This window comes from Megalobrama amblycephala, linkage group LG15 (genome assembly GCF_018812025.1).
Source record: "Megalobrama amblycephala isolate DHTTF-2021 linkage group LG15, ASM1881202v1, whole genome shotgun sequence".
Taxonomy (NCBI): Eukaryota; Metazoa; Chordata; class Actinopteri; order Cypriniformes; family Xenocyprididae; genus Megalobrama; species Megalobrama amblycephala.
This window is the reverse complement of record NC_063058.1, coordinates 12,139,855-12,167,202: the sequence shown is the minus strand read 5'-3', so window position 1 is coordinate 12,167,202 and position 27,348 is coordinate 12,139,855. Positions and strand designations below refer to the sequence as shown.

General features: G+C 38.2%; 1 long non-coding RNA gene across 1 annotated transcript in view; it reads right to left on the bottom strand.

Annotated features, from left to right (window-relative positions):
• Positions 1 to 11,823: 11,823 nt before the first annotated feature.
• Positions 11,824 to 27,348, bottom strand: part of LOC125246754 — a 55,255-nt gene continuing 39,730 nt past the window's right edge. Inside the window, exon 3 of the long non-coding RNA XR_007179961.1 lies at positions 11,824 to 13,085. This is a non-coding gene — a long non-coding RNA (uncharacterized LOC125246754). The remainder of the gene's footprint in view (positions 13,086 to 27,348) is intronic.

Sequence of the window (27,348 nt, the reverse complement as noted above, 5' to 3'; positions counted from 1 at the left end):
AACAAAGCACAACAAAAAAACAAAATGAAACAAAAAACAAACACAGCACAACAAAAAAACTATTAAACCAGCACAAAAAAATCACAACAAAAACAAAATGAAACAAAAAACAACACAAAACAAAAAAAAAACAGCACAACAAAAAATATAATTAAAACAGCACAAATAAAAACCAAATGAAACAAAAAACAAAAACAGAATGAAACAACAAACAGCACAGCAAAAAATTAAATTAAAACAGCACAAATTAAAAAAACAAATTCACAACAAAAAATAAAATGAAACAACACAAAACACAAAAAACAAACAGCACAACAAAAATAAAATTAAAACAGCACAAATTAAAAAACAAAACAAAAAACTAATTTACAACAAAAAAATGAAACAAAAAACAAAAACAAAAAGAAACAAAAAACAGCACAACAAAAAATATAATTAAAACAGCACAAATAAAAACAAAATGAAACAAAAATCAATACAAAAACAAAATGGAACAACACAAAAAAACAAACAGCACAAATAAAATTAAAACAGCACAAATTAAAAAAAAATCACAACAAAAACAAAATGAAACAATGCAAAAAAAAATTAAACAACAAAAAACAAACACAATGCAATAAAAAAATGAAACAGCATAAACAAACTAAATGCAACAGCACAAAAAGCAACAACAAAACAAGAACAAAAAAACAAAACAAAATGGCACAAAACAATTGTTTTAAAGATTATATTCATATATATTATTTTTCTAATGTGCATTTTTGTCTTTTTTTCCATTAAAAATATTTAAATGATTAATTTAGCACAAAGTAAAATAAATAATTGAAGTTGGGATGCACAATAAATCGAACCATATCAGTTATCTGCTGATATAAAATATTTTTTTAATTTATCAACATACTGGATATTTGTTAGTCGATTTTGGTTATTTAACTGTGCTAAATTGATCATGCTTTAAATGTTTTAATATATTTATAGCAGAAAAAATAAAAAAAATACTCAGGAATATATCTAGTTTGCGGTGTAAATGTAGAAGCACCAGTAATATGTATGATATGGATAAGGTTTAACAAATGGAGTGGAGGGATCTGGGTCAGACAGTTTTAGGAAGTAATGTAAATTTGAGGTCTTTTGGTAAAAACATGGTGAGACAGTATTTAATTTGGCTTGTGAACCTGTGTTCAGTAGTGTGCAGTGAGGGGTGGAACTGTGAAAGCACCATCAGGCAGTTCAGGAAACCAAAGCGAGCTCACGCAGGAGCCTGCAGCTCTGGGAACATGTAGCACTGTGTTGTTTCTAAATGGAGAGCCAATGACAGTATGTTAAAAATATCCAAACCATATTTCTGTGACTGACAGAGACACAGCCTCCATAAGATTGGCTGAGTGTCTTACCATCTCTGCCACACACATGAAGAATTGAATACACGAGAGAGGACAGACCTCCAGCCCTTCAGTGATTACTGTTACAACCTATTCTGATGAAACCATTTGGGAAAGGTGAAGAAGATAAATAAAACATGGATTCATGCTTCCATTTCTCTTGCCTTGGCAACATCTCCACTATTATTAGCAGCATGGTGTGTGTGTATGTGCATCTCAAGACCTGCTGTATAGGGATGGAGACATCAGAGCCCACCTGTGTCAACATCCACACCTTCTGTCTGTGCTGTGGATTGCACCATTATTAGTTTGAGAAAGGGCTTTTGGGCAGCAATAACCCAATACTGTTGTTAGTGTTTAGTATATGATTTAAACAACCTGCTAACCCTGAACGTTGTCGTGTACAGCACCTCACCTACAGACATCGCAAATCATGTGGCTTGATAAAGAGAGGATGCAATTTTTCTAAGAAATCATACTTATCATTTTGACTGGTGGGTGATAAAAAAGGTTGAAAAACACCCTAGAAGCTGAAACAGGGAACTGATCTATGTCTGTCACAAATGGTTGCAGCAAGGATGAGTAGATGCAGGATCTAGAAACAAAAAAACCAAACACTCACAAGAATATTAGCCCACAGGAACAGAACAACCAACTAATACAGATATGAACCGATAAAGAACTGAACAGAACCAGGGGTAAAAAATACACAGGAGGTAACAAAAGAGCTCAATTAGACACAGGTGGTGATAATCAGTAACTAAGGGAACAAACTGGCACACACTAGAAAACTAGGGCTGTGTCCGGAATATTGAAAATGCTGCTTTCGGTGGGTGGATTGCAAAGTAGAGTAGAAAGGCATCAAGGCATTTCTGAATCCAATTTTAGCTTCACTTCCTGTCTCCTGAGATACCTTCATCTAATCGATTTTTGAAGGCAGCATAGATGTATCCTTCGCTGCCTTTGATATCCCACAATCCTGTGCTTTCCATTCTGTGACAGTTAAACTAGAAAAATAAATATGGCATCTGAAAGTTTGTGTGTAAATGTACGCTTTTGACCAACGTTTTCCACTTTTGATGTCATTTCTAGTGAGGAATGACTATTGTAGTAAATAAATATTTGTTTAGTTATTACCAAAGCTCACTGTATTTTGTTATAGATCATGAAACCATTAAGCTGTCTCAGAAGTCTGTCAGAAATAAGTTTCACCTTTGTGCACAAACGCTGCCTGCAAAGTCATTGCCTGATAGGGCAGCGAGGCAACAAATGAGCTACCTAAGTTTTCGGATGCAGCCTATTTCAACCTACAATGACAGGGAACACAGGCAAACAGGAACAGGGAAAACAGAACCAAAACAAAATGAAACTAAAAAGACATAGAAATATCCCTTACAATGTGTAGGACAAGACTACATTGTAATCACCTAGAACATCCTGACAACTACCCAGAAGATCTTAACAACCAACTAAAACACCCTAACAATGACCCAGAATATCTTGGTGACAAGTTTTGCGCAGAAAAAGCAACACTAATTTCAAAATTCCAGCTCTAAAACCTGATTCAATGTTCATAGTGTCTGTGAAACAGCACACCTATTAATATATGTAACAGCACATAAATAGAATTTTATCATTTATATTTTTATTAATTTATTAGTTGCTATATTTCCTGGCAACTGTAAATCACCTACATTTATGCTAATAAAATATGGTAGATGAAATGTTAATTGGGAATATTTCTATAAAAGAATTTACTGATAAACTTCTTTATTTACAACTGTTTTCAAGCTGTTGTCTGTATTTATAATACTCTGTAGGGATGTGCCCAAAGCCGAATACTATGTTTGGAAATAAAATGACGCATTCTACAGAGCCCTCGTCTATCATTCATCGACCTCAAATGTGGCTTATTATCCAAAATGTGGGCTATTCAAGTGTTTGTGCTGAGTGTGAAAGTTGAATAGTAGCACACTTACTGCATGATAGCTAACATGGAGGTGCCGGCGCGATCACTTGCACTTAAAATATTCCGTCACTTTTGGTCATACAGATAAGAGTAATACATCTTTTGAATCTGTGAAGAGTCTACTTTTGTAACGAAGCAGGTCTCAGGGTAGGATCCATTTGCAAGCTTTTATTAAACAGTGTTTGTAGTAGACAGGCAATGGTAGAGCAACAGCAGACAGGTATGGCAGAGAGCAGGCAGAATCGTAGTCGGAGAACAGACAATAGGTCAGGGCGGGCAGGTAACAATCATAAGTTCAAGACAGAGCAAATAATCCAAAGGGCAGGCAGCAGAGAATCATATACAGGGAACAAACAGGGTCAACAACAGGCAGGCAAACAAGATAACAGACGCTCAGAAATGTAACCATAGTAAACAAGACCTCGCAATGAGTGTGAGGAAGTGAATGGCTTAAATAGTCCAGATAATGTGCTGCAGCTGGGTGTGGTGATTACTGATTGGTGAAGTGAGTGCAGGTGATGGCCAGGGAGGATTATGGGAAATGAAGTCCGGGAATGACTGCTCCTGGAGGGCCACTGTCCTGCAGAGTTTAGCTCCAACCCCAATTAAACACACCTGAAACAGCTAATCTAGGTTTTTAGGCATACAGGAAACTTCAGGCAGGTGTGTTGTGGTAAGTTGGAGTTAGTGGTCAGTGGTCCTCCAGGACCAAGTTTGGAGACCCCTGGTCTATAGGGAGCAGCAATACTCATTGCACATTTTACAAGATAAGATATTTGTCAATGATGCTCATGATCTGTTGCACACCAAATCCTCCAGCATCATCTTTTCAGTCACTATCTGCATGTGATTAGTGAAATCTGATGTACTGTAATGTTACAGACTACCGTAGCAAGCCTAACCGCATCCCTTTATGGACTCTGTAGAATGCGTTACTCATTTTCCGTGCCTTTCCGAATTCAGATTTAGGCTTCTGGTACATCCCTAATACTCTGCACCTATTAAATGGTAAAATCACTGTAACAGCCTGTCTGACTTACTGTTTATCTTAAAATCTTCAATGTCAAGAGGATTGTGAATTTTACAGTAAATACCTCAATAAAATAATTAAGTCTGGTCTGCTAACTCACACTCACACTCATTAAACAACCCACCAGAGTCTTTTGCTCTGCTACGACCCCTTCCCACTCAATCTCAGATGGAGCTTTTAAAGTGCTATTTTTAGAATGTGGTGCTGTGAGCATTATCTCTGTTAACTAGCATCATGGGTTTTAAGTGCATTAGCATGTGACACCGTAACACGCATTCGATGCAACTCTGACTCCAACTCTGTTAGCTAAAAAGCAACAATGCAGATACAATGACCATAATTATGGCACTTATGCAGGTACGGTGTGCTGTGCTATTATGCATAAGTCATAATCAGCAACTATGCTACAATTAACAAAACGACCAGCTGGATCTCTTAACGTTATGTCAATTGACTGCATCAACACATGGAAATGGAGAAACAGAAAACAGTTTTCATTTTTGGCTAAACTATTCCTTTAAATGTCAGATTGTATGTCAGACTCATTCTTAACACAGAGCACGGCTGCACATCTCCAGACATATGCGGCAACACGCACCGGCATTTTAAGCTCATCTGCTATTCAATACCTCCTGGCATGGAGTAGATCAATGGAGAGATTGGGTTAATAGGAAATTGTGAGAGGGCATGATTAAGTTAGATCTTCTATCGCAATAACAGAGGGGAGCCCGAAACAGGAAGATGGAGATCAGGTATCTCAATTAAATGGGATCTAATTAGCACAAAATATTTTTACATATGTAATTAAGTCTGGAATTCATTATTATCGTTGGTACAACACAAACAGTTGCAGAATATGACAACTGAAATTCACTGCAACTGTGTGAATGTGATATGACTAGGTGAGTTGTAGCTCAGAGGCAGTGAAGGAGAAGCAGGGTTGTCTGGGTAGAACAATGAGTTTACGCACCGCGGTGGCATAGAGACGCATCCCGGAGGATGCTGCACTGGGATGCTAGGAATAGAAACACAGAGGAGTTGTTTTAAGAGACCTACAAATCAACACGCCTCCATTCAACTATATTTGCATGCTCATTTTTAAGATTTATTTTTGCATAGTGTTTAAGTTATAATAATCAGAATCTGATATATTTAGGTGTAAATATAATGTTTTTGCACATGTACAATGTTATTCTAAGTACATTTTTGAAGTACCATGTAAATACTGTTATATAAATCATCATTTAGTACTACAGTATATGGACAAATCTCACAAAACCAGTCAAAAAACTTTCTAGATTATAAAAGAAAAAAAATGTTTTTTTTTTTAACACATTTTTTTTATTAGTAGTACTACTTTTCTTATTACCAAATGTTACTAAAATATATTACCAAAAATTCCACTCTCTTTTCTGTAATGCAAAATATAATAATAATAAAAATAATATTTAAATGACAAATTATTTAAAACAATTAATTTTACATTACATTCATGTATAATTATACTTTATACATTCTAAAAAATGCTGGGTTAAAAACAACCCAAGTTGGGTTGAAAAGGGACAAACCCAGCGGTTGGGTTGTTTTATTGTTATTTATTAAGAAGTTTAATGAATAATAATTAGAAAATAAACATTTATTAAATTGCTTATTAATAAATGTTCACATTTTGATTATTATTGTTGCCTCTAGTAATTTTGTGTCTGATTTTTAATTTCCAACCTATTTTGGGTTCATTTTAAGCCAGCCATATACAGTAGTACTTTTTAAACAATAGTTGCATTAAAAAATGAGTATGAATAATGGGAATTACAAATAACAAATAATACAAGATCTAGATGCATTATGGTAATAATTTATTGTTTAATAATTTGGGTAAAGTATGCTTGATTGTCATAAAGAAAATAAACACTTTTGCTTTATGACATTATTTTTTAAGCAAAATTTAATTTTATGATTTAGGACTGAAATGTTACTTTTTCACTATATTTTCATTAATTCACTAATATATCAATCACGTATCATGGTTTTACCACCTGATACCATTACTGTACCATGGTATCTCCACCAAAAATGAGACAATGCCTCTACACTGCTTCAGTTTGAAGTAAATAGTTGTCAAATGCCTTATTCACAGAAGCAGAACAGTATATAAACCCTTAAAATATCACCCACCGTATAACAGAAATGATTGTTGAAACACAGTTCCTTATCTTGTATGTGTGTACATCTGTATGCATGTGTGTGTCTGTGTGTAGTAGGTGACACAAGGCCATTGAGCATTTGTGATTACAGCTCAGTGCTCTCCTGAGTGTCCTCCATTAAAACAACACTGAGAGGATCAATGTTTATGAGAGTCATAAAGCATCGCTGGCGAGGGTGGGAGAGCACAGCTTATTCATCAGAGTCACGTTCTCAACCTTGATTCATGACTGGCTACGATTATTCTGAAATTCACCCAATCAATAACTATTCTTTGAGGAAAATATAGAATAAATTATTTCTGTATATGGTATTATTTCTGGTTATTATCATTAACTAAAACTATTAAAAACATTTCTGTTAATTACAAAATATTGCAGTGTCTGCTGCATAAATAGTTAATGTCTTTCAGTCTACGGTCTGTGATGAAGGGAGCTATGAAGAGAGAAGTGCAGCCCAATCATGTGTGAACACATCCGCGCTCTCTCTGTGGGTTTTGGCTAGACGCTGACAGCTAAAGGGCAAAACTCAGAGAGAGAGAGAGAGAGAGAGAGAGAGAGAGGCAGAAATAAGACCTCACAGGACTCAAGAGCTGTCTGTCCTCCTCTCTTTCTGTCTGTCTAGCTTCTCTTGTTTATTTTTAACCAGTCTGCTTTTTTCTCTCTTATACTGTAACTCACAACACAGCACTATCTCTATTTCACTGTCGAAAATTCCTTGCAGACAAAAGCACAGATCTGTTTCCACCATCCTGTCTGTGGTCCTCCACACTGATCAGGTGCTGCCGTATCGGTATCCAACCATAGTCAGTGCTAAATTAATGTAATTCCATCTTCTTTCTGATTATATTTAGATGAGCTTTTTGGTCAATTGTGGAGACTAAAAATTCTGATAGAAATGTTGAATTTGAAGTGTATCCTGCACAGATCTCTAGAGTAAATACTGTGAACAAACACATGCTGGAAGGGGTGCCTTTGTAATGTGAGAAAACACATTTTAAAAGGTGAAAAAATATGCAGAGATTGTAGTTAGAGATTGTGGTTTGGATATATATATCCGGCAAAGCAGAGAGGCTGACGGACAGGGTGACATCCACGGCCCGGAACCCCAAGGTGGAGCTGATGGCTTGTGGGACCGAGGCGGAGACGGGGCATGGCTGACCGGGGTGACAAAGGAGGGAAGGAGAGGCCCGGTGGAGCCGAAGGAGTGGAGGTGCAGCCAGAGATCCAGAAGTCCATGGTGGAGGCAGAGCAACGACTGACCAAGGCTGATCTGGATGGATGAGAAAGGCCGGAGGAGTCCCAGGGCTGGTGGACCACAGCGGAGTCAAGGGAGCACAGAGCTGGTGCGGAGCTGACGGGCTGACAGGTCGAGGTGGAGACAAAGGGCCTGGAGGCCTCACGTCGATCTGGTAGACAGGAGGCCCAAGATGGAGCCACGATCCACATGGAGCAAGTGCTGGGGGCAGAGCCAAGGAGCAGGATGACACCAGCCACTCCAATGGATCCAGGGAACTGGACAAAACCAGCGGAGGTGATGGGACTAGGAAGTCAGGCGGGGACATCGAAAGAGGATTTCCAGACGGAACCGGAGCATCCAGATGGCCGGATGGGACCATCATGGAAGGCAAAGGCTCAAGGGTGGGGACTCGGGAGGGAACTGGATCTGTGGACCACGGATCTATCAGGCAGTGGTCCACTCCAGGCTCTGAGATTGCTTCGGCTTGGGGAAGACCCAGGAAGCTGGCGCCCTGTTCTCGCAGGTGATGAGCCTCTGCAAGAGTGTTAAGTCTTGTTAACTTTTTTAGGTCGGTCATTCTGTCACTGGTCTTAGAATCCAAAGAGACTTGAAACAGGAAATCTCACAAAAGAGTTCTTTAAAGGAGACATATCATAAAAGTCTGTCTTGTTCCATGTTTAAGTGCTATAATCGGGTCCCTGGTGCATCTACTAACCCAGAAAAAGTGAAGAAGGACAACCCAGTAACTTTGTTTTGGTAAGCCTTTCTCTGCAAGCATGTGAAAAAATGAGCCACTCAGATTTCGCTCCCCTAGTGACGTAGGAAGGGGATCTTATTATAATACACTGCTCCTTAATCTGCACGTTTCAACCCATGCCATTTTGTTTTCGCAAGGGACAACTGTGGACCAGTTTTAATGCCATGCCCAGTCAATTCAATGCTAGTTTTTATATTATATTATATTATAATCTATGATCTTATATTATTATTAAATTATCTGGAAATTGAAGCAATAACACACCACGTCTTTATTTTAGAATAAATAAGTAGAAAATTTCAAAGCTCCTCAGTATAACTTCACAATTATTTTGGTGCACCTATAATTAATCAGGATAATATCCCTCTTAAATGGATAACTAACATTCAAATGTAATTAAATTGCAATGCCTAATGCTGAAACAGAGCTTGACTCTTCTGTCGGAGGTTAGGCAGAGGAAATATGCTTTATTCATGCTGCTCTCTGAGCCCCACACAGACTGCGTTTGATGAATTGTGCCTGAGGCGCCTCCAGTCGCTCAATACCGTCAGAGCTGCAGGTATCCTGCACCCTAACCAGGGCCCATGGCGGGGATGGTGAGCTGTGTTCAAATCCTTTGAATGCCTTGGCAGCCTGCTGTTTCCCCTCACTGTAGTGTGTGCTAGGGCTGGATGGCCAGAGGTGAACTCACTGCTAAATGTCAACAGCAGGATTGTGAATTGTTTTATGGTTATATTATATCTGTGTTGAGGTGGTTTCTAGAAGGAATTGCTGCAGTTTTGACTCGCAAGTGAGACGTCTGACTTTCACCATTAAGTCTGGTGCATATCACAGCTTATTCTGGACAAAGACCCCACATAAGGTGTTTTTTGAGAATTTCCACAGGTAAAATCCAGTCATTTCAATTGGAATTCACATGATGGTGAATTTTGCGTAAAGATTTCGCCACAGGTTTCTCAACAGGTTAAATTCGGTCATGCAGATTCACACTGACTTCTGTGGGAGCTGTGCTTTACATCACTACACTAATGACGATCAACAATGGATCTTTTTGCTAATGTGACCGCACCTTCAGGAAGAGACTGTCTGACCGACATATACACAATAACCACATCAGTTTGTGCACTTGATGCACAGGGGATTGTATCTGAAATCAATCATACCACAGTTATAGCATGCTGTGCTGTAAAGTGGTCCATTCAAGTAATGGTGCAGCAGTCTATGCAAGAGCTTGGACAAGAAACGCAGAAATTAATGGAATATGTGTGTAAAGCTGGTCAAAATGTCCTTCCATCCAAAGAAATCATTTCACTGCCGCAAGCAAATGAGACTGGACTGCTGGATTTTACCAGCTCTGTGAATTAGTAAAGAATGCGATTAGAGAGGCGTGATTGGGTAAATATTAATTATTAAAAAAAACAATATAATTAATATTACATAATAATATAAACATTTATAATATTTTATAAATTAATATTTAGTATATTTATATAAATTATGTACATTTATTGTATAAATATTTATAATAAAAATTACAAATATAATATAAATTTATATACTATTTATAAATTATATAAGATGTTTATCGTATTATATAACTTATACTATAAAAATATAATTTGTATAGATAAACAGTTTATATTCTTATTATTATTTATAGTAATAATAATGCTTATCATTATTATTAATACTTATTATTTTATTATTTATTATAACTTATTATTTCTATTATTTATTTAACATATTCAGCTATCAAGCTCATGGGAGACCCAGTTTCAAATCTGGCCCAGGTCCAGTTCCCACCCCATTCCTCTTTCTATCCCAGGGATTTCCAATCCAATTTAAATGTGCTTGGGTATGGCGCGCGCAGGGTGTTCAAGGAGCTACATAGTTGAAAAGTGATCATGTGAAGAAAGATTTCAGAGATAAGAAGGTATCGTCATAATTTACATGTGAACCAGGATAAAAATAGCATTGAAAATTGACCATCTACAGGTGATAGTGGTGGAAAGGCTCCAAATGAGACACAGGAAGCCGATAGTGTCCAAGAAGCTCTTTGGTTCGACCATCCACCAAACTGATCAGTCAGTGAAAGAAAAATTTGTTTCTCAAAAAATAATAAACTGCCCACCTTGACAGCATACTTGGGCATCCATAAAGGATACCTGCAATATTTCCTAAAATATCTTGGATAATTTAGTAAGAATAACAGCCCTCTCTCACTATGATGCCCAAAAGTTTTGCAAGTAAACTTACAATAGGATTTAGGCCAGTGTGTTGCACTCAAATTGAGAAAAAAGAGATGTAAACGGTTGTGACAGGCTGAACTAATTCTGTGTTGACTGCATGCAGCTGTTTTGAGGTTTTCCAGCTATTAAAAAGAAGAGAAAAGAAGGCTGCTACAGGACTGGCTTCCCCATTAGTAGCTGCTTTCAGCACTGTGTTTTTTTTACAATGTGTCAAACTGGCTTTGGCTCGATGTGCTCTCTGAACTGAGAGTGAACTCTTGGATTTGTAGCGCTCCCATTTGAATCTCCTGGCTCCACAGACAGAACTGGTCCTGTCTAAACTTGCCCCTTTTCCTTGTTTTTTCCCCCTTCATGTTTCTGAAAGTTGGTTGTACCACAAGACATATTTGGTCGCACCATATGACTTTGTTATTTGCACTGTATAACAATTGGTTGCAACATATTACTGTGTTGGTCACACCATATGACATACAGTTGTTTGTTGTATCATATGACTTTGTTGCCCGCACCACTTGACATAGTCGCACCATATGACATACAGATGTTTGTTGCACCATATTACTTTGTTGGCCACACCATATGACATAGTTGCATGACTCAGCCAGCGCAGCTTCTCCAGAGCAGCTGCATGAGCGCTGATGACAACACAGCTGTTTCACGATTGGCCGGATTCACCACATGACAATGATCAAGTGTGTTTTGTGTTTATTCTGACACCTTCAGTTCCACTAATGCACACAAATCTGTTTTTATAACAGTTAAAGCTCTTTTCATGTTGTCGTAATGTTATATTGTATCATGTTTATCAAAATAAAACCACTTCAATGGTGTTTAAATAGTATAGGCTCATATTAAACTTTATTCTTGTACAAATAGATGCTTTATTAAGCAGTATATAAAGTAAATGAATAAAAACGTCTCAAAAACGTCTTTGTGGTTGAAAAAAATTGCATTTAATTCACTTCATCTGTGATAAAGTATACAAACACAGCTCAAGCATCACTATGGACTGCATGCAATTTTTTTGTATTTTTGAATATATTAATAGATAATGACATTTAAAGCATGAATACACAATGATTCAATGTCATTCCCTAGTTTTAGCTTCAGGTCTACCTCTGACAAGACAATCCATGCCATCTTCTCCTCTTATTTCAAGGCAAAATCCTCAGCGGGAATCCAGGAACCTGTTTCCAGACTCCACAGCAATGTCTTTCATCTTATATATGCCCACCAATAACTGACTTCATATTCAGCCAATAAATTTCCTTCCTTCTCTGGTGAAGTTTGGCTCACAACCTATGAGAGAGTGGCTAGATGACACTTAAGAGTACAAGAGATGTTTCGGATTCCTCAGCAACTTGCTTGGACAACTCGATCAGAATTCCACAGGCATCCAGAGCAATCATCCCGTCCTCTCTCACTCTTTCTCTTCAGGAGAGCCATTAAGCCCAGTGTGTAATTATTCTGTCACTTAACAGAAAGCATGTGGCTGGAATAATCAGGCCCACACTCCGCAATTATCATCAACACATGGGCCCTTTCAAAACGCTGCCTCCCAGAGCAGGGAAAGCAATTTCAAACGGATAGATTTTTCTGTCATTCTTTCCTTTTTTCTTTCCCAGCACATGGCAGAAAAACAAAAAAGCTTGTCTATTAGAATTCAGTAATGGCCAGTCAAGCACAACAGTGGTTTCCGAAAAAGCCACCGCATTTTTTGTTTTACTTTATATGTAAAGAAACCTAAAAACAAAAATGTAACCACGAATGAAGTTTACATGTAAATAAAAGTAAATAAATATTATATTTGTTACACTTCATTTCTCCCATTTATTTTTTAAGTGGCTCATCCCCTCCTTATATTGCCTCTGATCTGATACACAAGTGCCTTTCAATGTCAAATAATTTCCCAGACCCATTCTGGAAGTTTATTTCTCTAAAAACGTTGCACTGTCAAAAGAGTGCAGAACAGGGTTATGGGTGATGCTTCTCAGCAGACTTATTGTTTCTGTCTTTTTATCCTTTCATCCTGTGGTGTAATATACAGACTGCACCAAAGCCCACACGTCATGACACAATCATTTTATCCTATTTGCTAGTGTTAGCTGAGCAGCGGCTCACTGTTCCCAGAGGTCTCTGCCTTCCCGGAGCTGAACTGAGAGTTTCTCCTCCCATGAGGGGTGGTGTGTAGGTTGCGGTGGGCAGCAGGTCATGGCGTGGCTCCTTCTGTCAACGGGGCCTGTCTACTCCACTCCCACTTAAGGCAGAAAAAATTGAGATTACATTAATCAGTCTATACTTTTAAAATTTTAAATATCTTAAATATAATAATAATAATAATAATAATAATTAATTAGATATAAGTAGTATAATTAATATAATATAATTAATATAAGTAGTAGTTGTTGTTGATGTTGTTGTATACAATTAATTCTTATAATAAATTAATAATATTAATATGTATAACTGGAATATGTATGGAATATGTGGTATATGTATAACTATATTTAAAATAATAATGTAATTGTAAAAGTGAATGATAATTATAAAATAAATATTATTTAAAATGTATAAATTATATAATATTACACAATTGGAAGTAGTAGTAGTAATAGAAGTGGTGGTGGTGGTGGTGGTGGTAGTAGTAGTAGAAGTAGTTGTAGTAGTAGTCGTGATGATAGTAGTAGTAGTAGTAGTAGTAGTGGAAGTGGTAGTGGCAGTAGTAGTAGTAGTAGTAGTAGTGGTAGTGGTAGTAGTAGTGGTGGTAGTAGTAGTAGTAGTGGTAGTGGTAGTAGTAGTGGTAGTGGTGGTAGTAGTAGTAGTAGTAGTGGTAGTGGTGGTGGTAGTAGTAGTGGTGGTAGTGGAAGTAGTAGTAGTAGTGGCAGTAGTAGTAGTAGTAGTAGTAGTAGTAGTAGTAGTAGTGGTAGTGGCAGTAGTAGTAGTAGTCGTGATGATAGTAGTAGTAGTAGTAGTGGTAGTGGCAGTAGTAGTAGTAGTGGTGGTAGTGGTAGTAGTAGTGGTAGTGGTGGTGGTAGTAGTAGTAGTAGTGGTGGTAGTAGTAGTGGTAGTGGTGGTAGTAGTAGTGGTAGTGGTAGTAGTAGTGGTAGTGGTGGTAGTAGTAGTGGTGGTAGTGGTGGTGGTGGTAGTAGTAGTGGTGGTAGTGGAAGTAGTAGTAGTGGCAGTAGTAGTAGTAGTAGTAGTAGTAGTAGTAGTAGTAGTGGTAGTGGCAGTAGTAGTAGTAGTCATGATGATAGTAGTAGTAGTAGTAGTGGTAGTGGCAGTAGTAGTAGTAGTGGTAGTGGTAGTAGTAGTGGTAGTGGTGGTGGTGGTAGTAGTAGTGGTAGTGGTGGTAGTGGAAGTAGTAGTAGTGGCAGTAGTAGTAATAGTAGTAGTGGTAGTGGCAGTAGTAGTAGTAGTAGTAGTAGTCGTGATGATGATAGTAGTAGTAGTAGTAGTAGTAGTAGTAGTAGTAGTGGTGGTAGTGGCAGTAGTAGTGGTAGTGGTAGTAGTAGTGGTAGTGGTGGTGGTGGTAGTAGTAGTAGTAGTGGTGGTGGTGGTAGTAGTAGTGGCAGTAGTAGTAGTGGTGGTGGTGGTGGTGGTGGTGGTGATGATGGTAGTACTAGTAGTGGCAGTGGTGGTGGTGGTGGTAGTGCAAGTGGAAGTAGTAGTAGTGGCAGTAGTAGTAGTGGTGGTGGTGGTGGTGGTGATGATGTTAGTAGTAGTGGTGGTGGTGGTGATGGTGGTAGTAGTAGTAGTAGTAGTGGTGGTGGTGGTGGTAGTGGAAGTGGAAGTAGTAGTAGTGGCAGTAGTAGTGGTAGTGGTAGTAGTAGTGGTAGTAGTGGTGGTAGTAGTAGTAGTAGTGGTAGTGGTAGTAGTAGTGGTAGTGGTGGTAGTAGTAGTAGTAGTGGTAGGTGGTAGTGGTAGTGGTAGTAGTAGTGGTAGTGGTGGTAGTGGCAGTAGCAGTAGTAGTAGTGGTAGTGGTAGTAGTAGTGGTAGTGGTGGCAGTAGTAGTAGTAGTAGTGGTAGTGGTGGTAGTGGTGGTAGTAGTAGTGGTAGTAGTGGTAGTGGTAGTAGTAGTGGTAGTGGTGGTAGTGGCAGTAGCAGTAGTAGTAGTGGTAGTGGTAGTAGTAGTGGTAGTGGTGGCAGTAGCAGTAGTAGTAGTGGTAGTGGTAGTAGTAGTGGTAGTGGTGGCAGTAGTAGTAGTAGTAGTGGTAGTGGTGGTAGTGGTGGTAGTAGTAGTGGCAGTAGCAGTAGTAGTAGTGGTAGTGGTAGTAGTAGTGGTAGTGGTGGCAGTAGCAGTAGTAGTAGTGGTAGTGGTAGTAGTAGTGGTAGTGGTGGTAGTAGTAGTAGTAGTGGTGGTAGTAGTAGTAGTAGTAGTAGTAGTAGTAGTGGTAGTGGTAGTAGTACTGGTAGTGGTGTTAGTGGAAGTAGTAGTAGTGGCAGTAGTAGTAGTGGTAGTGGTGGTGGTGGTGGTGGTGGTGATGGTAGTACTAGTAGTGGCAGTGGTGGTGGTGCAAGTGGAAGTAGTAGTAGTGGTGGTGGTGGTGATGATGTTAGTAGTAGTAGTGGTGGTGGTGGTGGTGGTGATGATGTTAGTAGTAGTAGTGGTGGTGATGGTAGTAGTAGTAGTAGTGGTGGTGGTGGTGGTGGTGATGATGATGTTAGTAGTAGTAGTGGTGGTGATGTTAGTAGTAGTAGTGGTGGTGGTGGTGGTGGTGGTGGTGATGATGTTAGTAGTAGTGGTGGTGATGGTGGTGGTGATGATGTTAGTAGTAGTAGTGGTGGTGATGGTAGTAGTAGTAGTTGTGGTGGTGGTGGTGGTGGTGGTGATGGTAGTAGTAGTAGTGGTGGTGGTGGTGGTGGTGATAATGTTAGTAGTAGTAATGGTGGTGATGGTAGTAGTAGTAGTAGTGGTGGTGGTGGTGGTGGTGGTCGTAGTGGAAGTAGTAGTAGTGACAGTAGTAGTAGTAGTAGTGGTGGTGGTGGTGGTGATGGTAGTAGTAGTGGCAGTAGTAGTAGTAGTAGTGGTGGTGGTGGTGGTGGTGGTCGTAGTGGAAGTAGTAGTAGTGACAGTAGTAGTAGTAGTAGTGGTGGTGGTGGTGGTGATGGTAGTAGTAGTGGCAGTAGTAGTAGTAGTAGTGGTGGTGGTGGTGATGGTAGTAGTAGTGGCAGTAGTAGTAGTAATAGTAGTATTGAGCTGTCAGTCTCATGGGAGATCCGGGTTCAAGTCTAGCCCAGATTTGACTTCCTGTGTTTCTACTATTTATTAAAAAATATTAACTTATTTATTTATTAACTTATTTATTTTAATTAGTTCATTAATTAAAAAAGAAAATGACAAAAAATATATACAATTATTATAGAAGCTTAAAACATCAATGAAAATTAATTTAAAAAGATATGTCTTCACACAACTTTTGAACTTTTAATCCATGGAGTTTATCTGTAACGGAGGCCAGCTAGTAGTTGCTGTGCGAGTAAACGTCACTTCTCTGATCTCAAGAGATGCTCTAGCGACTGATGCTAGACGACTCCCACGCCGGAGACCCAGGTTCGTGGCCCGCGCAGAGCGGGGCGAGTAGGACCTGAGTGAGGGGTTACATATCTAATTTTAATTGGTAAAATGCTCCAGATTTTGGAAGCGTAATGCCTAAAAAAAAGCTTAATCCAACCTCATTCTGCACCTATATGTTTGTATAAGAGATTAGATGTTAATGCAATTCGACCATCATATTTGAATAAATATTTCAGTTTATTTTAATTTTGCCATTACAGAATTAGCCGTCTCAATCCTCTTTCGGGATTATACACCGAGATTGGCAGGTATAAAGTTTTGTAAGTATCCCTTTGCCCTTTCCAGCTTGCCATGCCCACAAAAACATTCATTTGCCTGTTACAAAACACACAGAAAGCTGAATGCAGTCGGCTAATGCTCGCTAATCACACAAATCCGTCCTCTGAAACCTTTGAACTGTTTATTAAAGAAACTCACACACTCCTTTTATAAACTCAGTTAAAATCAGAGGGAACATATACATAAATAAACTGTGTGACAAACCCATTGTAATTTCTTCAACCAGATATCATGTGCTCATGCATATGGTTAATCTGACAAGCACTGCAAGGAACTTCAATGAAACACCCAATTTAGATATGTACACACGCGGCATTGATGTGTGAGCAGCGTGCAGTGGCTGGGATTAGAAACGGGCCAATCACAAAGACAGCTGGGAGATTTAATGAGCCTGATTTCTGCCTGATCAGTTAGACTTAATGCAGGGCACACATCTGAGACAGAAGAAGAAAAGAGGGAAAAGAGTCTAAGTCAGCATCCTAAATGAAAAAAAAAAACACCTAATACATGACTGATTTGGAGAGCATTACACAGGCAGCATCTCACTCCTCACGTGAGACTCTACTCAAAATTGATTTTAATGGACTTTGATGATAGCATGTTGCTAAGCTAACATAAATATTATGCAAAATACTAATAGTTTTTGATGTAATAGTATAATACATTTGTAATAGTATTTGATTAAATATATTTATAATCAGCATTTCTCTTGAGTTGTCCACCATCTTGGAAGTGTTTTTTACTCTTAGATTCTATGATTGCTTTCTCAACAAAGAATACATGCTATGCTTCCTTGTGCAAAGCGTGCATTTGTATTTTAACTGTTGAAATTGACTTTTTCATCTTCTAATCATTTATACAGATGCCATGACGGGGAAAAAAAAAAATCATAGATTTAACAGTTTTGTTCCTATAATGTGTGTGGAGTGCCACGATGTGACCAATTCCATTCACAAACAACCAGAGTCCCGACTGTGAACACGAGAAATCTTGCAAAATCTCTCGTGGTCAAACGTGACTTTAGAGTAAACAAACATGGCAGATGACGGGAGAGAAAAAATGGTGATAATAGTGTTTGTCCTGCTTGATCTATCTAATCAACATGCCATCAGCAATTATCACATCCATCCTATCAGCATGAGAGGAGGCCTATATACACCGTTCAGGCATAGCATTATGACCACCTTCCTAATATTGTGTTGGTCCCACTTTTGCTGCCAAAACAGCCCTGACCTGTCGAGGCATGGACTCCACTAGACCCCTGGAGGTGTGCTGTGGTATCTGCACCAAGATGTTAGCAGCAGATCCTTTAAGACCTGTAAGTTGTGAGGTGGAGCCTCCATGGATCGGACTTGTTTGTTCAGCACATCCCACAGATGCTCAATTGGATTGGGATCTGGGGAATTTGGAGGCCAAGTCAACACCTCAAACTCGTTGTTGTGCTCCTGAACAATTTTTGCTTTGTGGCAGGGTGAATTATCCTGCTGAAAGAGGCCACAGCCACCAGGGAATACCGTTTCCATGAAAGGGTGTACATGGTCTGCAGCAATGGTAGGTAGGTGGTACGTGTCAAAGTAATGGATGGCAAACACATGGATGGCAGGACCAAAGGTTTCCCAGCAGAACATTGCCCAAAGCATCGCCGGCTTGCCTTCTTCCCATAGTGCATCCTGGTGCCATGTGTTCCCCAGGTGCCACATGCACCCGGCCTGTCGCCAGTTCACCATTATTGCTTCCTTGGACCACTTTTGATAGATACTGACCACTGCAGACCGGGAACACCCCACAAGAGCTGCAGTTTTGGAGATGCTCTGACCCAGTCATCTAGCCGTCACAATTTGGCCCTTGTCAAACTCGCTCAAATCCTTACGCTTGCCCATTTTTCCTGCTTCTAACACATCAACTTTGAGGACAAAATGTTCACTTGCTTTCTAATATATCCCACCTACTAACAGGTACCGTGATGAAGAGATGATCAGTGTTATTCACTGCACCTTTCAGTGGTCCTAATGTTATGCGCTGATCGGTGTATATCGAGGGTATGCACGTAACGTCACCGTCGACCGTTAAGACTGAGGTCACGACCGCTAAGTGGCAAAAGGCTAAGTGGCAAAAGACTGAGCGGCAACATTGGTTTTCAGCGTGAATGTCACGAAACACACACAAAACATCCAAAACGGAAAAGAGATTTGTGATTGACTGTACAAATAGCTTTGACCCAAATATAAACACATAAAACACATATAAATGTCAGGAAACACAACTCCTGGCTGCATGTCAGTATCCATGGATTAGGTTTATTTGACAAGTTGTAAGGAACACATTCAATTACAACCTTTAGTGTAATTCGTTAGTTTTACTTGCGTTTTCGCAGTTTCCCCTATTAAATCCAGTCACGCAGCAGGTTCTTTTGCCACTCAGTCCAGCTGAGGGAGCGCATTTTCTGCGGGAAAGTGACGTGGATGCATACCCTCTATACACAGTCAACTAACCTACGTTCCTCGACAGTTTTCAGCATCCCTCCACCACCCCAACTCCTCACTCTTGGCTGGTTCCTACTACAGCCAGGAATATGGGGAGAGTACTCTGGGTCGGGGCCAAATACTGAGCTCGGAGCCCTCTCCTCGGAGAGCATGCCAAATAAGCATACCATTTACTCTATATGACTTACTTGTAAGTGTGAACTTGTGAATAAGGTGTTTAAACAACGATGTGTGTTCACAGTGTGTGAGAACAACCAGCCTATAATGGTAAAAATCCACTAACTTATTTTTTATAATTCCCATAAATCAAAAGCATTTTCTTCAAATGTGCTGATTCAGATTCCCCCCTTCAATTATGTCATTGTAGGGAGAAGCCCCGCCCACAGCCAGTGATGATCTTCCCCATTAGCATAGACAGCAGTAGTTGTACAATTTCTGCACCAAAAAGGCATTAAGTGTTGTGATTTGGGATGTAGCAATGCTCATAAGAGTCTCCATAGACTCCCGCCATCTGAGTTACTGAGGACATTGTGGTTAAATTTCATTTTTGAAGGAAACGTACCGAAGAAAATCTCAAGAATCTTATACATATGCGGCAATCATTTTGAGCCGGACTGCCCCACAAATGAGGGTCTTTTCAATGCTGGATTTTCAAAAAAGTTGATCCTGAAAGATGGGTCAATACCAACGCTTTGTATGCAAACTTCAGATTCAGACAAAGTAAGCATCACACGTCATGCTGTTGCGAGTCCTACCAAATTGCCATTCTGAAAGAGCTTGTTGGCACTCTGTATGGCTAATGTTGCTAAAGATATCATTGCCTGTTTTCACTGATGTAACATTCACATGCTATCAGAATTATCATAAATGTGATTTTCCTAGTTAAAAAGTGTACATGAATGCCCTTGAAGTTGCCCACTTGAATGTGATGTGCTCCTAATCATGACTTCAGAAGTGGGAATTATGACATTTCTGATAGCACATGAAGGCACCAGGTGACCAGAGCTATGTCGTAATTTTTATCCATGCTCACCTTCTGTGTGATTCATAAACACAAATTTATTATGCACAGTACAGTCAGATGACAGATGACTGAACATATAAGGCTGAACACTGCTACTGACAGTTTCTGACATTTTCAGTGTGTGAGATTGTCCAGTTTTGTTGTTGCCAGTATGCTGGAGTACAAGCTCTTGAAGCTCCGCACTCTTCTTGAAAATATTTGTCATGACTAACAATATAGAGGACTAACATAATAGATCCCCTTGAAAACATCTCACACCTCACTCCACATGAAAATCTGATAAGATAAACTGTAGAACCATCATGATAATAGATTGCCGAAAGGGGAGAATTGGGCCCAAAATTGGCCCAATTATCTTGTAGTTAAAGGATAAGTCCACTTTCAAATAAAAAATTCCTGATAATTTACTTACCCCCATGTCAACCAAGATGTCCATGTCCTTCTTTCTTCAGTCGAAAAGAAATTAAGTTTTTTGATTAAAACATTCCAGGATTTTTCTCCTTATAGTGGACTTTAATGGCCTCCAAATGGTTGAAGGTCAAAATTACAGTTTCAGTGCAGCTTCAAAGGTATTTAAATGATACCAGATGAGGAATAAGGGTCTTATCTAGCGAAATGATCTGTCATTTTCTTAAAAAAAAAAAAATTATATACGTTTTAACCATAGATGCTTGACTCGAACTAGCTCTCTTCTTCTTCTTCTTCTCAGTTAGAATTCCAGCAGTGTAGACGCTGCTAAGTGTATTACTGCCCTCCTCAGGTCAAAGTTTGAACTAATTGTTATATACTTGCACTAGCATATTGTATATGACAATTTAGTTCAAACTTTGACCTATGGAGGGCAGTAATACACTTAGCATTGTCTACACTGCTGGAATTCAAATAGAGAAGAAGAAGAAGAGCTAGTTCAAGAAGAGCGTCAATGGTTAAAACGTACATAATTTTTAATTTTTTTTTTTAGAAAATGAAGTCCACTATAAGGAGAATAATGCTGGAATGTTTTCATAAAAAACCTTAATTTCTTTTCGACTGAAGAAAGAAGGACATGGACATCTTGGATGACATGGGGGTGAATAAATTATCAGGACATTTTTTTTTTGAAAGTGAACTAATCCTTTAATGTAGTGTGTGGGTGCCTTTAGACGTCATATAGAATTTAAAGAGACTGTGAGGGATAGACATACATTCTTTACAGTGGCACACTGTATAGTGGTCCCTGTATAATCTTCCTCAACTTACAACTTTTAAAACTGTTTCATGGAGATTTTGACTACTGAAAGTTATTATTTTTTTTCGCAAAGACCTATCAACTGAACAACTGGTATGTTGTTAAACAACAGTACAACCTATTGAACGCACTGTAATTCTTCCCCTCACAACCTTGTTTTCAAAAATTAATCATGGCGCTACCCTGACAAGGTCTATTGCTCAATAAAAACGTCAGTAAGAGGCTCATATTCTGCCGCAGAATTTAGAGGGTTTAGCGCAGGTTATCCAGGTGCCATTAAGTGACTGTAGCTGCTAATCCACTATACGCTATGCAGGTACCACTTGAATCACCTACGCAAATGCCAAAGAGGACTTTGCATTTCAGTTTAGAAAGATCACTTCTGACGTGTTGAATAATCTGCTTCTCTCAAACCCACTCTTTAGATTTGCATTTTTAAGTTTGAAATAACAAGAAAAACAACAGTAGGCGTACCAACAAAATGATTTTCTTTTCAAAGGAAGATTTTTTTTTAATGGGACTTGCTAAAGCATGTGTTGCTATTACTATTCCTCATATTTAAAGTGATAGTTCACCTAAAAATTAAAATTCGGTTATCATTTACAAACCTGTATGACTTTCATTCTTCTGAACAAAAAATAAGATATTTTGAAGAATGTTTTAAATATTTCAGTACGTTCAATGAAAGTCAATGGGGTCCAAAACGATGCTGGACAAAGACTAATCATTCTATTGATTAAAAAACACTGAGACATTAATCAAAATATGCAAATAATGTAAGAGATTTTTCACATGCTGGATGACAAAATCCCATAGACTTGATGTGGCCTCTTTTGACTTGGGTAACCATTCAGAATACTCTAGGCAACCAGCTAGCAACATCCTAACAACCACCTAGAAGACCCTAGCAACTGTACAAAATTAATAACCATTGATAACAGAATTGATAACCATTAAAAACTGTTAATAACCATTCAGAAGCAATCGTACAGCAATGCCCTTGAAAACAATCACATCGTGGCTAAAACAGTTTTGCAGGCAAAAAACTCTCACAAATGTTCATCTTTAAACAAAATATATTTTAAGTAGTTTTTATTTAATTTGAACCTTTGTGCTACTTTTATTAATAGTAGGGAAAGAACTAAAAAAAAAAAATCATGACTAACTTACAAACTAGCATGTGTGCTAACCGCTAAACCACGACTATGACAAGAAAACACGTTTAATGTGCTAAAAACATTCATTTTTGGAACTCAGTGCCACAAAATGACTTCAGTAGGACATTGTGGTTATAAGCCTCATGTGTAATGATTTAAAATAAGTCTGATCAACAGTGAAAGCACTCGTTAGATATGTACACAACCATTTTCATGCTCCAGTTCGCTACGCTACAAGGATGATTCTGGATAACTAGTCATTAAAAGTCTCTCAGGAGGTACAAAAACCAAAAACTCCAGCAATTACTATACTATAAAGAAAAGCAAAAGTTATCGGGCAACTTTGTGAACCGGAAAACAAATACATTTACGAATGTCAATATTGGTGTCACACAACTGCTAGCGACTTACTAGCTTACAACAATAAATATGAAGTCAAGTCTTGTAAAAGCTACTTTAGTCATTGTTCATAAGGGAGCAATAATGAATCACCACAAATAGATTCAGCTTCACATCAAGTGCAGCTTTTAACAACTTTAATTCTTATTCTTCCTCTGCTCTGCTCCCGTTGATGCTGGTTGTTTTAACAAGCCCGCAGCAGTCAGGGCACATTAGCGTCAGAACGAAAGCAGCACCCGGAGGATTTGGCGGTACTGGGAAATCTCTCATTAAAAGTGTAGGCAGTCAGAAGAACTCCCACTGAGGGAACTGAGATGGGGAGGGGCAGACTGTGAGACCACTCATCTCTGTGATTTAGCTCAAATATAATATAAGAAATGCGATAGAGCACCATTATACCTAGATTATTGAGGTTATGATGCATGTATGAATGAAAGTTAAGCAAAAACTGAACTTTTATAGCCTATGACCCAGGTTACTGGATCATAAAGAGATATTTCAGACTGAACTGATATATGAACTTGATAAAATGCCCACAAAGATTAGTTTTATTTGTGTTTGGAACTTTATATAGCTAAATGAGCCAAGGTTGATGCAAAGTTCAAGCTAACAAATGAAACGCTGAATTCTCATTGGTCATAAATTAATTATGGCTATTGACTTCAGCTCAGAATTACATCCATTGCCTTTGTTTGCAGCATTTGAGATTGAAGGCTGGGCTTTTTACGCCTTCATTATGTTAAAATGCTTTTTTTGGATGTGAATTCTAGCATTGCAACAGATATCTGGTTCTATTATTGAGAACTGTGAACAAGCAATTATTAGGAAGGGCAAAATCCTTCAGACGTAATAAGGTCATATATTCTGTTCTCACTAGTGTGAATTCAGGGATGAATCATGAAAATAGAGAAGCATGATACAGTCTCTGACTGTACTGGCTTATATTCACTTATCAGTAATGTTGTGTATTCACATATCAAATGTCATAGTTCAGTCTATCTTTCATCCACTGTCTGGCAACTCCTCCACATGGTTTTTCATTTTTCAAATACCCATCATGAAAATGTAATCAACAGCCCAACATTGTTCCTTACAGTGTACAGAAATTAATAAACACTTTTTACAGACTGTGATGATGAGTTGAGAAACCTAGCTATATATATATATATATGAAGACTTCAGATGTAAAAGCCTCTAAGTGCTGTCTGAAATTTTCTTCTAAAATGAGCATTTTTATCAAGCTTGTATGTTTAGGTTCAGTAATTTCACTTTAATGGCAATTAATAGGTCATTTTCACTTTAGAAAAGGATATACAAACTGTTTTTGACATTTAATTTCAGATAACACTGATTGAGCCAGGATGTGACTTTTGCCATAACATCTGTTAACTTATTGCAACCTTTTCTGCATTTTTACCATGTGTTAAAAAAGTAACTGTATCATCAGCATACATTATGCTATTACATTGTTTACACATCATGGGTAAATCATTAATATACATGCTAAAGAGAACTGGGCCCAATATGGACCCTTGGGGAACACCAGTTGATAGACATAGTGAATTAGATTTATAATTATCAATTTTTTCTTTTTTTTCAATGTAGGTTATTTGAGTGCTGTTTCTCTCACAATAAAGAGATTATACTTACGGTTCAAAATATGTTGCATCCACAAAGATTAGTTTATATGGATTCTATATAGTTAAATCAGCCAAGGTTGATGCAAAGCTTAAGCAAACTAATATAATGCAGAAATTAATATAAATACCAAAACAAATTAACATATAAATAAATAAAATGTAAAAAACACACAAAATAAATAAACAAATAAATAAATAAATGTAAAAATGCATAAATAAACAAATAGAGTTTTCTTAGTTAGGTTTTATATATCACTTAAAGTTATTTTAGCGCTGTTTCTCTCCCAATATAGACTTAAAAAAAGTTTAAAATATGTTGCATCCACAAAGATGAGTTTATATGATTTTGGAACTTAAAATAAAATTTCCATATGAACACATTTATAAATAAATACATACATTTTAAAGGTGCCCTAGAACCAGTTTTTACAAGATGTAATGTAAGTCTAAGGTGTCCCCTGAATGTGTCTGGGAAGTTTCAGCTCAAAATACCCCATAGATTTTTTTTAATTAATTTTTTTAACTGCCTATTTTGGGGCATCATTAAATATGCATCGATTCAGGCTGCGGCCCCTTTAAATCGCACTCTCCCCCCGAGCTCTCAACTATAATACAGTGCATTTACAAAGTTCACACAGCTAATATAACCAGAATGATCGTCATGCATACTGCATGCATGCGTCGGATCATGTGAGTAAAGTATTTATTTGGATGTTTACATTTGATTCTGAATGAGTTTGATAGTGCTCTGTGGCTAAAGCTAACATTACATACTGTTGGAGAGATTTATAAAGAATGAAGTTGTGTTTATGAATCATACAGACTGCAAGTGTTTAAAAATGAAAATAGCGACGGCTCTTGTCTCCGTGAATACAGTAAGAAACGATGGTAACTTTAACCTCATTTAACAGTACATTAGCAACATGCTAACGAAACATTTAGAAAGACAATTCACAAATACCACTAAAAATATCATGTTATCATGGATCATGTCAGTTATTATCGCTCCATCTGCCATTTTTCGCTATTGTTCTTGTTTGCTTACCTAGTCTGATGATTCAGCTGTGCACAGATCCAGACGTTAATACTGGCTGCCCTTGTGTAATGCCTTGAACATGCGCTGGCATATGCAAATATTGGAGGCGTACATATTAATGATCCCGACTGTTACGTAACAGTCAGTGTTATGCTGAGATTTGCCTGTTCTTCAGAGGTCTTTTAAACAAATGAGATTTACATAAGAAGGAGGAAACAATGGAGTTTGAAACTCACTGTATGTCTTTTCCATGTACTGAACTCTTGTTATTCAACTATGCCAAGGTAAATTCAATTTTTAATTCTAGGGCACCTTTAAATTAAGCACAGATGATTCTTAAGTTGGTTTTATGCATGCATAAAATGCATAAAATGATTTTAGTGCAGTTTCTCTCATAATAAAGAGATTATACTTAAGATTGTTTAAAATATGGTGCATTGAGACTCATTGCAGTAAGTTTGACATCAATGAGGTGTCAGATGGCATTAGTTTTCAAGTCATCATTGACGACAAATGTTTTAATGTGTAATTCAAATGAATGCAAGTGAAAATGAGCTACAGCAGAAGGAAAGATTTAAATAAATCAACAGGGAAGATTTAAATTAGTATTAATTTTAGAAAGTCATACAGGTTTGACACAACATGAAGGAGTAAATAATGCCAGAATTTTACTTTTTGAGGTGAACTATCCCTTCACTACATCTCACTGAGGGCATCTGGCAGTCACTTTCTTTCTGTCTTGTAGTACATCAATAGCATGAGCCTCCTCTTGCTGTCCAAGAGATCACAGCTTCTGTTCTGCCCCGGTTTACTTAAAGAGAAGAGGCCGGGAGCATCCAAACAAGGCTGGGGTATAAACCGCTCTTTGTTCTTCTTCTGTAAATAATAATCTTGTTTTCTTTCGTTCCGTCAGCTCCCTCCCCCTCTTGTTTTCTCTGTCTTTTGGCTCCGAGAGCCCAGGTTTGTATAGAAGCTTTCGATTTGCCCCCCCGACTGGCCTTCCCCCTTCCCCCATCTGCCTCAAAGCCAGATGCAGATGAAAAATTTATGGCAAAGTGCCTTGAAAAAGCCCCCTTCCACTCTATTTGAAGTGAAGCTCTTCCTCTGAAGTTGCCTCGTCTGATGACGGCCATCTTTGCTCTTGTTTTCACCCCTCTGCGCGTCAGTCTGATACAAGGCGAGAAGGGTCATCCAGCTGGCATAATTTAGGGAATTGATCCAATCGACTATTGATTGGGTGTCTTTTCAATCAAGTCAGTCGTGATTATTATTGGGTTTATAATTAGTAATGGAAGCAAATCCCCAAGTAAATTTACATAGATAACTCTTCCCACTTCTCCGATTGCGGCCCACTGCATCTCCCCGCAAGGTCATACGGAACGATCCAGATTTATTATTCATAAGCGTCTCATTATTTGGGCATCAGATCAAAAGGTAGAGAAACATTAGCACAGTGTCTCTGTCTTTCTCTGGGAAAAGCCTCCAGCTGCCTAAATGGAGAACAACACTGAGATGGATTTACAATTCAATGTTACATTTCAAATTGAAAGCACTCAAGGCATTTAACGTGACACTCAAAGGGCATTTTTGCATGTAATGGCATGTAATTTTTTTAAAACTAAAAAAAAGGTAAAATGTTGACATCCTTTGCTCTAGCATTTAGAAAAAGATCGTCTTTTATAGAGCTCTGCTGTAAGCA